Source organism: Python bivittatus, unplaced genomic scaffold, assembly GCF_059951505.1.
Source record: "Python bivittatus isolate LINGU-HERP-01145 unplaced genomic scaffold, Pbiv_v1 ctg000190_np1212, whole genome shotgun sequence".
In the NCBI taxonomy this organism is placed as follows: domain Eukaryota; kingdom Metazoa; phylum Chordata; class Lepidosauria; order Squamata; family Pythonidae; genus Python; species Python bivittatus.
In genome coordinates this window covers 15726266-15738793 of record NW_028277042.1, presented here as the reverse complement: position 1 = coordinate 15738793, position 12528 = coordinate 15726266, and positions in this window count along the sequence as shown.

Below are 12528 nucleotides of genomic sequence, written 5' to 3'. Positions count from 1 at the left end.
TATTTTAACTAGGAGTCCTAACAGCTCCTGACACATTCTCCTATGTTCCTTTAAAGTTTGCTCCATATGGGGCTTCTGGTGTGAGTCATGGCTGACTGAAGACATCTCTGTGAAAAAGCAGAGACAACAACCACTGTGAAGAATGAAAGACCGGCAAATAAACCAGTCCTTCGAATCTCTCTGGAGAAGGAGAGATGAGGAGATCACCCACGAGTGCTCTGAATAGCAGCTCCTTGCAAGGAGACTGTAAAACAGCGGTCTCCTATGGGTTTGAGTGCCAGTTGCCAAGGGAAATGACATCTTTGTTGTCAGCAGCAGCAGCGCCTTAAAAAAGGACACTAAGCCAGTTGAACTCATTTTCTAATCACATTCAGAAATGTTTAATTTAACCACTTTTGGGATATTAGAGACTTTCAAAACAGTGAACTTAATTTGACCCCTGGTGAGTTTTACCTTCTTCAGATTTAAGAAATTTTAAACAGAAACTTAAAAATTTTAAATAATATACAATTGGCAAAAAGCAAAAAAAAATATATATAATATATTTTTTTTAATTTAAGAAAGTTTTAAACGGATTGGGAAACCGGAGAGATTTGGAATATTGGTTATTTTTGCTGTAAGATTTGAAAAACAAGTATATAATTAAATAATATACTCACAGGAAACAACTGAAACAGAACTAAACCCATATTAGGGACTGAGGCTTGATGAAGGTTGCAAATGGACACTAGAGGGAACCAAAGGACCAGGCAGAAAAAAGTTAAAATGATGAAGTTGGATATAACTTTTTCTTATCTTAAAGGGTTTTTTTTTAAAGAAACTTTATTAATTTGCAATAAAGAATAAAATATAAGGAAACAGAAAAAACAAAGAGAAAGTTCAGAAAAAAAGAAATAAAGTTAAAAGTGCAGAAAAAGAAAATAAAAAGGAGAGAGAGAAAGAATAGGTGACTTCCGACTTTCTCTGTTGCAGATACAAATATAGAATACATACATCTTTTACTCTAAAAATATAATACAAAATACTTCTCCAATCCTAAAATCTAATAATTATCAAAACCCCAAGTCAGCCCTAACTCTTAAAGGGTTTTTTGAAACATGGACTGAAATATTAATAACTAAGGTCTCAGAAAGGGATTTCAATGGATACACTTTTAGAAGATAAGAAAAACTTTAAAAAAACTTTTACCTGATATAGGCGTTATAGATTTTGAAGGCATGGAAGAAAACAAAATTGAGATGACAGAAACAGGAATACAAAAGACCAATCAAGAAAAGGATCTGGACATGGAACAGCTGTGACGAGAAATCCCAGATGATATCTCTTCATGGGATTTACAAAGTAGGCTGGTGAAAGCTTTGAAGACTCCTTTTAAATGCCAAAGAGTGATGAAAGATCAAAGCCCGTGATGCCATTGGAATGATTTAAAGGTCAAGATTGAGCAGAGCAAAAAGAAGGAACATAAAGTTGGACTATTTGACCAGGGATAAACTATTTGTTTGATATTTCTGGTAACTCCTAATGGACTCTTTGCTGAACTAGGATTGAAAAGATGACCATTTCTCGATTGCATATAAATAAAAGTTAGGCTATGGGGAGGGTTTTTTTATTTGTAACTTTAAAAGAGGGTGAAAAGTTTGTATATTAACTTATGCGTGGTGTAATGAAGATTGGAAGCTACTACTTTATTATTGTCTTCATTGCTTTTTTCTTTTTCTTTTCTCTTCTTTTTTCTTTTTTCTGCACCTTCTGTACTTGTCTTTTCTTTTTCTTTTTTCTTCTAGTTTAGTTTGTATTAGCTTTTACTATGTTTATTAAAAACTTTAATAAAACTATTAATGAAGTTTGCTCCACATGAGCTTCTTAATTATGCTCAGTTATGCGGTCTAATGATGAAGATCTCAATCTGTTTTGCGAGCAGTTCCCACTTTGGCTCCCACATAAGCTACTTTGGGCTCTGATTTTCCCCACTTTTGATGCTGATCAGGTGCTGATCTACAGATCCAGAAATATTTCAGATGAGACAATGTGGATCTGGGCAAAGGTCCTTGCTATATCATAGAGATGGGCAAGTGCTGGTCAAGAGGACTTCTGTTGTGGAACCCTACACATCTCGTAAGTTTGGTTTTCCATAATGCACCTGAGACCAGGTCTGTAACACATTTATGCATCTATGGCAGCAGAGTTCCAGGGTAGCAAAGTAGGAACTAAACTAAATGTGCTACACACTTGAAGAACATTTTCAGTTTGTCCCAGGAGTGAGAGAAAAAATATGTATTAGTAGTAAATCCAGCAAGGATGCTTTAAAGCAATGGTCCCACTTCTCTCCAACTTTAATATCTGTCCTCCTACAAAGGCAGTCCCATTACATGAGTTCCAACATTTGCAGAATAGGGAAGGCCACAGCGTCGCTTGTGCTTAGCTCTAGAATTGTCAGAAGGATGCTGAATGGTGGTTCTGAGCAGATCCTCAGGAAGAATAAGCTACTCACGTCAGCATGGAATTATACTTGCAGATAGCGTTTCAGTAGGGGAAAGTGTCTCCGATCTCCTTTGGCAGCAGCTGCTGATCTGTATCTCTTTTAGGCTAATTAAAATGCCAAACACATAATGACTCTGCACTGTAAATGGGAACCATCAAAAGCTACAATTCCTGTCCTCTTCTAGGCAGAATGTAGAAGGTATTTCTACTGACAAGGGACACATGTGTGAGCTGGTAGATGGGTAGGGCACTGATGTGGCTCCAGGTGCCACCATGATCTGATCATTGGAAAAATCACATTCAACCTAGAACCACCTATAAAATACAGTGGAAAAGACTCTCCCTCACTGCCTCAAGTCAAAGCAGGTTAATTTGATCCAGCTGGCTGCTTCATTCCACCAAAACTGGGCCTCTGCACATGAACAGAAGCTCCTTTTAGTACCTGAACTGAAGATCCCAGACAGGTGCTCTAATCTAGTTCTTTGGGGGGAAAGCACCATTTTGATTCTGTGCTTCCTTACAAACCAAGGCTTCCATCAAAGTTCTGTTGAATCAAAGGGTTCCTTCAAAGATTTGCACTGCCCATGTCTGTGTAGCTATAACAGGAACCAAGCACTTTCTTTCTTCTTTCAGCTCTCCTTCTACCTGATGAGAAGAAAGTGTCCTCTGATGCAAAGGAAACCAACTTCAGGAAGTGTTTCTGCTAGAAATAAGGAAGTCCCAACAATAGCATTCTTTGTTGTCAGATATTACTCTCTGCATCGTACCAGCCACATTATTTATGAGGCTAAACAAACATTGCAATCCAGCAAAGCTATCTGATTTGAGCTACACGAAACCAGTAGACCAAATCAAACTGATCATTTTCTAGCCTGGGTTCCTGTTATTACACAGGCTTTGACTAAAAGCTTCTCTAGCTCCTAATTGCTTAATTAGTACCCTAGCTGTGTGGGCTTCCTCATAAGAGGACTGTCATGCTCCGTTCCCATCAATGGCTGCTTTTTGAGCTGCGCATAATGTCGCATTTAGATACACCTCCTTTCAGTCACAAGGGTGCTGCCAGGCTTAATGATCAAAACTTGGCAAAGTCATCCAAAGCCTCAGATGTGGGAGAACCAAATGGACTTGCTATCCCTGCTCAAAACACTTCCAGCCAAGCCGACGGCAGACACCACACTGTGGCCTTCAGGATGATGCTACGAATCGTTCCTGATGGCATATGCATGTCAACCTCTTGAATATTTTTAGAGCAGAATTCAGAGGGGTTGTTTCAGCTCTCCCCTTTCTTCTAGTTCCAGCTGAGAGGAGGGAGAAAACATGGTTGAAAAAAAGGCAGAAGAGCAGAGATGTTTAAAGAAAAGAGATGTAGGAAGCTGGATTATTAATGCTAACAGAAAATCCAGAGGTTGTGATGGGACGGAGGGCTTCAACATGCTTGCAATTAGCAGCAATGAACATCTGAACCCTGGGCATGGAAGTGTCTATATTTCATGTATTTATTTGCACAGGTGTCAACGGATTCAGGGGACTCACATCTAGATATAAGAAAAACCATACAGTTGTTAAATAATTGTAGCTAGGCGACTGCTAATTCTTGCCAGCGACAAGCTCAACATTTAATGCACCACAAGGGTAGCAACTGGTCTGTTCCAAATGATTGTTGGGCATCCTCTATTCCATTTTTTTCTTGCTATCATCTTCCCTGAAACAACACACAGACTATGGTTGACACCAACAGGATGATCTGCGCAGATGTAGTTGGATTAACTTAATCTTAGGATTCCACCCCAAAACATTTCACTTAGCCTGAACAAGCCTTCAAGAAAATAAAATGGGCCAAAGCACTCTGAGCTTTTTGGGTTCCATGTGTTTTATTATCTAACTAGATATCATCAGTATGAGCAAATATGGGGTTTGATGATGTTCCCTAGTTGGATAATGAAACATCTGCAAGCAAACCACCAAGCTCAGAGAACACCAAGGACTCCACAGTTCAACCCTGAGCTATATATATTCTCTTCTATTGGCCCAAAGCAGCTGCTAAGTCTTTCTTGCAGTAAGAAATCCTTGGGAGAGATTAAGAACTTGAGATCATCCAGGGCAGATTTTTTAAAATGGGAGTTGCATTTTTATATGGTACTATGGAGATTCGGGAGGTCTTACTGATTGCAAGTCCTGCTGGTCTACTGTCATTGTCCCAATAGTGAGGAAGCTGGAGAAAATGGGCTACTGGCCACAAATATCTTCCAAAATTCTGTGTTGTTATCATTATTAGAGGAAATACTCTTGGGTTTTGCAAAAGCCTGGAAAACCAAGAAGGCTGCAGATGCTGAAGAGGGTACAGAGAAAAAGAAAATTCATGCACATTTCTTGCCTGTTTTGTCACCATCTAAATGCACCACACACCACACGGGAGATGTTCCCTGAAATTCTCTTCTCTTTCCTCAAATTTAGGAACCATTTTTAATCTAGGAGTATTGCTTTGCTCATATGTGTAGGTGGGTGGATATGTCTGTTGGGATGGGGACAGTGTATAATGTATGTGCCATATTCTTCCACCTGCCAAGATCTAATTGAGAACTATTCTTTTCTTTTTCTTTTTTCCAGACATTTATACCCTGCCGCTCAGCCTCAAGGGACCCACAAGGTTTTAGTGTTATTCAAGAGATAATTGTGATGATGTATATAGAGTTTAAGGACATTGTTTTGCAAAACCTGTGAAGGATACAACAGACCTCTAGCAAAAACAGAATTATCTTTGATGTAAACTGTGGAAATCAATTGTTGGGCATGAAGGAAACTGCTTTTCTTCTCTGGGAAGAGACGCCCATCCATCTGAACAGGGGCTTGGTTTAATAACACAGAAAATTGAATAGTAGGACAGACATTGTTAAAAGAACTACTTGATAAATCTAATCTTTTAATCCCGTCTTTTCCATGCCATTTGTGTATGGAATAAAAGAACGGAACAATAAGCCATTAAAAATGTATATGTTGCTCAGCAGGGCTTCCATTCTGGAACATCTAATATCCTGTGGAAATTTGATTTTTCTCCTTTTAATGGAATACTTCCCTTCTTTTGAACAAATACAAGAAATTATTCTTACACTGATTACTAAGCTGTTAAGAAATGGAGCAGTTGACTGTCAGAGAGAACAGGGTAAAAAAGAAAGTTAGTGAGCTGTTGGTTCTCTATTTCTCCACAGATTTAGAAGAACTGATTCCCATGGTCTCTCATCCCTCCAAACAATTAGACATATAGACTCTAAAGCAAGAGCAGTTTGATACCAGAAATACTGCTATGGCATCGTTCCAAGTAAGAGTGGACAAATTTCAAAAGTTTGAGGTTAATTTTCAAATGATAGGGAACAGAAAGTGTGTGTCTCTGTGTGTGTGTGTGTACAGAGAAAAAGAGAGAGTAAGAGGCATATTTTTATCTGTGCAAAATGATGGAAACTTGTCACCCAAATGGGCAGAGAAACTGGGTGGACAATTTTTCCAAATTTCTTCAGAGGTAGGAGAAACCCTCCAACTATTTCTCACTGCACTGGCATGCATCCTATCCCCCATGAAGAATTATAAATCTGCTCCCCGGCTGTGCCAGTTACTTGCAGGACTTTTTACCATCTCTCCTTCTATTTGCAAACTAATGTTTATTTACAGAGACAGCCTCCAATGAGTAGACAGATATTATTTCAGTTCAGCATTGGAGTGCCAGGGTGCAAGCATTTGACTAAGAGAGAAGTTATTCCCTGCTACTTGGTGTTGAAAGGAGAACCAATTAAACCTCAGACCATGTGAGAGAAGAGGAAGAGACCAGATTAATTTCCATAATGCAAGCAGGAATAGAAAAACGGCCTGCAGATGCAAAGAGAGAGAAAGAGATTCCTAGTAACCAAAGGACATCTTATGTTTTGGTGACAAACGTACTGTATCAAAACAGAAGTCCAATCTAGTGGTATGCAGGTAATTTTCCTCCATTCCCAATACAAACCTGCAACTGAAGATGGAAGAAGGATGTGGTACTTCAAAGGACCTATTTCTTTGGTAGAAACCATACTGTAGTCTTCAATTCAGCCCTAGACTCCCCTGCTAAAGTCATGGAGGTAGCAGACAATGGGAAGGAATTCTGGCTAGAAATTGGTGAACTGGGACCCTATAGAGTGGAGGCATCTTCGATGGTCAGGCCCACACTTCACAATAATAACAAAAAATTGGGTAGTAGGAAGAGCCATGACACAATGACTTCATACAAGGAGGTGAAGCCTGGATTTTAACTGAATGTTTATTATTTTGTTAAGGTGCATTAAGCCTACCCAGTATCTTACAAGCCCTTTTTCCTTACAAGCCCTTTTTCTCCTTGGGGTTTCTTCTGACAGTCTGGCCAAACAAGATGCTATATAAATGGAGCACCATGCGGCCTTCTTGGTTTATTTTCTTTGCTGGATGGATACCTTGTCTTGATCCACACTAAGACCACTTTATGAAGAAAGGGGAAACTGAATCCTTCCTTACATCCCACGCTCCTTTTCTTTTGAAAAAGTCAATTTCCCCTCTGGGGCCCTACTTAGCGGGCTGGGTTTTTTTAACCCTCCATTGGTATCCATGGAGATTTAAGGGTAAATGTTATTTGCCTGCAAATAAGAGATGTACCATTAAAAAAAAATGGAGCTAGGAAGAAGATTTAGCTCTTTCTTCTAACCCATCTGTGGTAGTCTTGACCCAGAACAGGCCAACATGCACTAAAGTCAGATAAATTAAACCAAGAAAGAAGAAAGTCTTATGCATATCATACATACTTCTGATAAAACATATTACATATGTATGTACTGCATATAAAGAACAATCTACAGACTACTGATCATGTAGCCAAGCTCTGAAGCCCTGAGCTATCTCATTCTGCATAGCAGCAGGATTGTTTCTTAATAAGCAGAAATGCTAATATGGGAAGAAGCTATCTCCTAGATCAGTATTTCTCAACCTTGGCAGCTTGAAGATGTGTGGACTTCAACTCCCAGAATTCCCCAGCCAGCATGGCTGGCTGGGGAATTCTGGGAGTTGAAGTCCTCACATCTTCAAGTTGCTAAGGTTGAGAAACACTGTCCTAAGTATTCTAATCCCAAACTTCTCCGAGTGTTAAAAGTCCACCATCTAGACCCTATCAGTGGAACAGGTGACATTTTTTGACGGGGAGATCTTTCGAAAAGGCCCTCTGCTTCCCAATACCAAGTTTTCCACAAAGAAGTCAATGACCTCTCTCATCCTCCTTTCAGCTTCAGCACACAGCTAGTCTGAATTTCGAGCCACCCCACCCGCCCTCATCTTCCGCACCCAGCACAAAGGCCTGTTTCTCAGAGGTTAAATTTAACTCGTAAGAAAATTTATTCCATACAGTGAGTATGCTGTTCTAAAACAGCTTTTCAAAAGCTTCACAGCCCAGGGTAAAGTGAAGAAATTTGACAATATTAGTGTCCTCTCTCACTCTATTCTCTCCCTCTCTTGTGGCCTGGTTGTTAACTGTGGCATTAACAGCAACCATGTATTTTCTATGGAATTAAAGACTGCCAAGAATAGATTTGCCTGATATGCAAAACCCAAACGAAAAAGCAGCCTGTTTTTTCTTGGGACCCCTTTTTTAACAAAGACTAGGTTCTCTTGTTACTTTGATCCAGAATCGATTTGAAGTTGGTTTCTACAGATAAAAATATTATTATTTTCTATTATGTTGATCCTACTATGATTGACCAACTGAATGCTTCATAAACCTGAATCTCATATAATTAAACATACATGCACACACACTGACCGACACATAGTCTACAACTCATGATACCCAATTTTCTCATGGACTTAAAAGTCCTACAAGAAAAGGTAGAACCTTCAGTTTTACATTTCAGAGTTCTACATATTTCCCTTCAGAGAAATGATAACATAATTTGTTACATAACTAGAAAGGGTAGAAATATAGTCTTGACTCAATTTTACTGAATTAATTTGTCACAGGGCAATGGAGTACCCATAAAGAAACCTGGACTTCAGGTTGTTGGGCCAATTATTGATCTTTTAACCTCCCTAAATTGCCACTCTGCCAGGTGGACTGATGGTACCCAATGGGGTAGCCATTTTGCAAAGAGAATCTCTTCCCAATTTTGCAATGGTGCCTATGATACTTTCTCAAATTCTAAGTGTGCCCTCCCGCAGCCCTCAGGATGACTTTGGTCTGTCTTGCTCTTGGGCTGAAGACAAGATGAAGGCAACATCATGGGGACGTTGCAGAAAAATGATATTTCTAGGACATATTTCTGCCATAGTTAGGGCCACATAGAAGAAGGCTCCATATATAGAAAAAACAGTGATGGGGAATTAAAAGCATGTTGTTAAATGGTAGACTTCCTGTCTCCTCCAATAAAGACTTTGTTTCCCTTCATGGTAATGCAAACCATTTTCCTAGAAGAGAAGGGTGATATTTCAATACATAAAGAAAACCATTTGGGTGACATTTAACAAGCCTCAAACCTGTGGCTTCCAAGTTAACCTAGTTCCGCCTTAAGGCTTTTGACAATAAAAGAAGCCTTCTCTTCCACCAAGCTTCAAAAAAAAATCCATGAACGTCCTTTCTCCCCCACCTCAACCTAAACCCAAAAAAAACTATGGGAGTCTGCTACTATGCCAGAAATGCAAAATCAAAATATTATGAATGCAAAAAAAAAAAAAAAGAAGTAGGAAAAGCAAAAAGAAACAAGGAACATTGCTAATGTGTAGACTTGGACATTAAAAATGTTTGTAATGTAGTCTTTGAACTGTTAGCAAAAAAAGGGGGGGTTAAACAGAGAGAGATAGCAAAGGACCTTGTGTTTGTCCTCCTTCATAGGCTATTAGGCAGAAAAAAGAAAAAGAAAAAGAAAAAGGAATTTGGTTATGCTTGCTTATCGCCTAACCTTATAAATTTGGGATTAAGAGATCAAAGGTGGATTTGGTTCAATTGATGGAAAATGCGAGTTCTTTTATAGCTCTTACAGCCTGCTTGTCTCTGCTAATCAAATGAGCTCAAACAAATAGAAACTGATATTTTTAAAAACAGACCTGTTTTGTTTCCATGCAGTTGACTGCTTCCCATTACACATTTGTGTGCAAAATTTAATCAGCCACATGCACAAAAGGGGATTTTTAACAACGGGAAAGCCGTGATGTTTGCGATCTGAAGAAAATTCAAGACTCCTAAGTGATAGGAATCTATTTCATTGCCATCGCGATCTTACAATCTTTGGTGCATTGCTACCAAACTCACAGCTCTTTCAGGCGTCCCAGAGGTATTGTCAACGCCTGACATACCAGAAACTTGCTTGTCACTAACAATTCCACATGTTTTGAAAGGGCTGCGTTTTGTGTGGCAAAAACAACAGGAATAGGAAATAGAGCAGTGTTTCTCAACCTTGGCAACTTGAAGATGTGTGGACTTCAACTCCCAGAAGTCCACGCAACTCCAAGTTGCCAAGGTTGAGAAACGCTGAACTAGAGGCTGGTTGGCTGGACTGCTCTAAATACACTAGGTCTGGGCAGATTTTGAAGAGTGCTTTACTTCAACGGAAGTCCAAGTAAGGCGCCTCTTCAGAGTGTCCCCACAAAGCAGAAGAGGTGATCGATGTGCACCTCTCATCATCTTGACACCCCTAAAACTAGAAAACATGGAGAAGTTCATAGTTGGCCTCCACTTGCAGTTACAGTACAAATATTCCAGAAAGCTCACGTATCTGTGACCGTGGCTGATCATTTTGGATAATAACAACTATTTAGATAAGTAGTTACTGATATACCTACAACTCACAAGTGTCTCTAATCCCTTTTCATAATGCTGACTTTAGTTGCTCTCGGGAGCTTCAGGTCTGTCCTGTTTAGTGGTCGGATGGGACCTACCTAGCAATTCCAAAGCTGTTGATTAGGCCAAGAGCTCAAGCTAGAAGAAGGCAGGGGTAAACCACGTCTGCAACACTGCCAAGAAAACCGCACGGGTGATCGATACCTGGAGTTGAGATGGGCCTGAAGACATTTTTTCTGCTGTTCTCTTTCTGCATTCATATTACCATAAAAGGAAGTCCGTATGACTCTTGCAGTTCTCAAATGAGACCAATACATAAATAAATGTGTCTCACCCACATAACCTCAAGACAATTTTCTACAGCTTCTGTGAACTCCCCTACGGCTGAGAAATTAAAGAATCCATCCTTAATCTGCATGCAAGCAGAGACTGGAACTACTAGAGCATCCCAACATCACATAACTTGCCCAGATCGTAGGAACGGAGTTTCTGGGAAGATCTTCCTATTCTAATACTCTGGTCTAGCAAGAAATGCTGCCTAAGGTATCCAGGTCCCAAAGTGGTCTATGATTTGAACACCATTACGAATAGCATAACTCGCATTTCTCATCATCCTGCTTTCTCCTTCAGTTGGGGAGTTAAGAATCAAGGATGGGACTATCCTTTCAGAGTCAAAGTGACTCTCTGTCCGGGGAAGGATGAAACATCTCATTTGGTTTTTTTTATTAAAAACACACATACACACACACACACAATTGTGCTGGATGATGGAAGACTGCAAATAATAAAAGGCAGCTCCCACGTTTTTGATAGCGACAGCCCTGGCAGGCAACTGAGCTTGGATAAACTACAGGAGGATTAAATTTCGTCCTCTGAATGGCATCATTCAAAGAAAAGGCACGAGGTGAAAGGTTTGAAATCAAAAGAATAGTCGGCTTTCATAAGCGGCTTGCGGCTTTGCTTAGCCCAACACAGGCTCATTTAGCCTCCCAGACGCTTCTGCAGCATCTCTGCGTTCAGATGGATTAGGAGGTTTCCATTGTGTCCCTAAAGCAAACAGTCGCATCGGGCGTTTCAAGCAATGCAGAGTGAGGTCCTTTCTTCTCAATGTAGCCCCAGAAGAAACCACGTAAAGGATGGATATATCTGACGCAAGGGGAATGCAGGGGTGTCCACAGGGTGGGCATCACGCATGAAAAAGAGGCAGAGTTTCGATCACATCGTTACAGCTGACGTTTTGACTTTTTGACCACACTCTGTGGCCCCTCCTGGACTTTGCAAAGAAAATCAGGATGGCTGTCTTTGGTCAGCCTAGAGAGTGTCTCGTTTAGCACGATGCGCAGACTCTTCTATATTGCAGAGCCCAGGAAATGGGGTGATTGAGTAACCCAGTAAAAGGTGTTGTGCAAACACCACCATTGCCATTATCTGGATGTGAGAAACCAACACACCCAAGCAAAGAGAAGACCTGGCAACATCTATAAAGATCAAGACAAGTTCAATGCGCCTCCTTGGCTTCCCATGGATCGCTATACCCCTACTCCAAATATTGTTCTTGGTTCAGGTTTTTAATGTTGGAGAAAACTTGACTTCCGTGTGGAACGATTCAAAAAATTCACTGAGAAAGATGACGTCTTTCATCTCCCCCCCCCCCACAAAAAAAGGGAATGAAGATTATGCTAGAGTGAGCTACTTAATGATGTGCTTTTCAACTTTCATCACAAGCAAAAAGCAACAATCAACGGTGGTAATCAACAGCACAAGCTCCTTGTATTTACTTTTACTTTTTTTTTGCTCGAATGCCATTGCCAAAAATAAGCAGAGACCAGTTTTCATTCGTGTGTGTGTGTGTGTGTGTGTATCCTTCGGTTAATTTTTCTTTAGAAGTATTAGAAGCTGTTTTCCTTGGCAAATGCAACAAGACGTCCCTCCAACACTCAGGTAACTGGAGATGGTATTAGTCAGCATAATTTGCTGAACACAAGGAACACTTCACGGTGCTTCTGGGTTCTGCTAATAAATAATGTAGCTTGAGACCTTCTGGACTTTTTCGCTGCGTGTTTGTGGACATATATGTGCAGGAGTTGCTGGTGTTGTATTTTAATACTTCACGTTCTGTAAAAAGCCTTCAGGTTAGAGCATTTGTTCCTCCACTCCCCCCAAGCCAAGAAAAACAGGTTACTGAGGACTATTTTTTTCTTCTTTGTATTTTTCTCCCTAGTCTTCTCTAT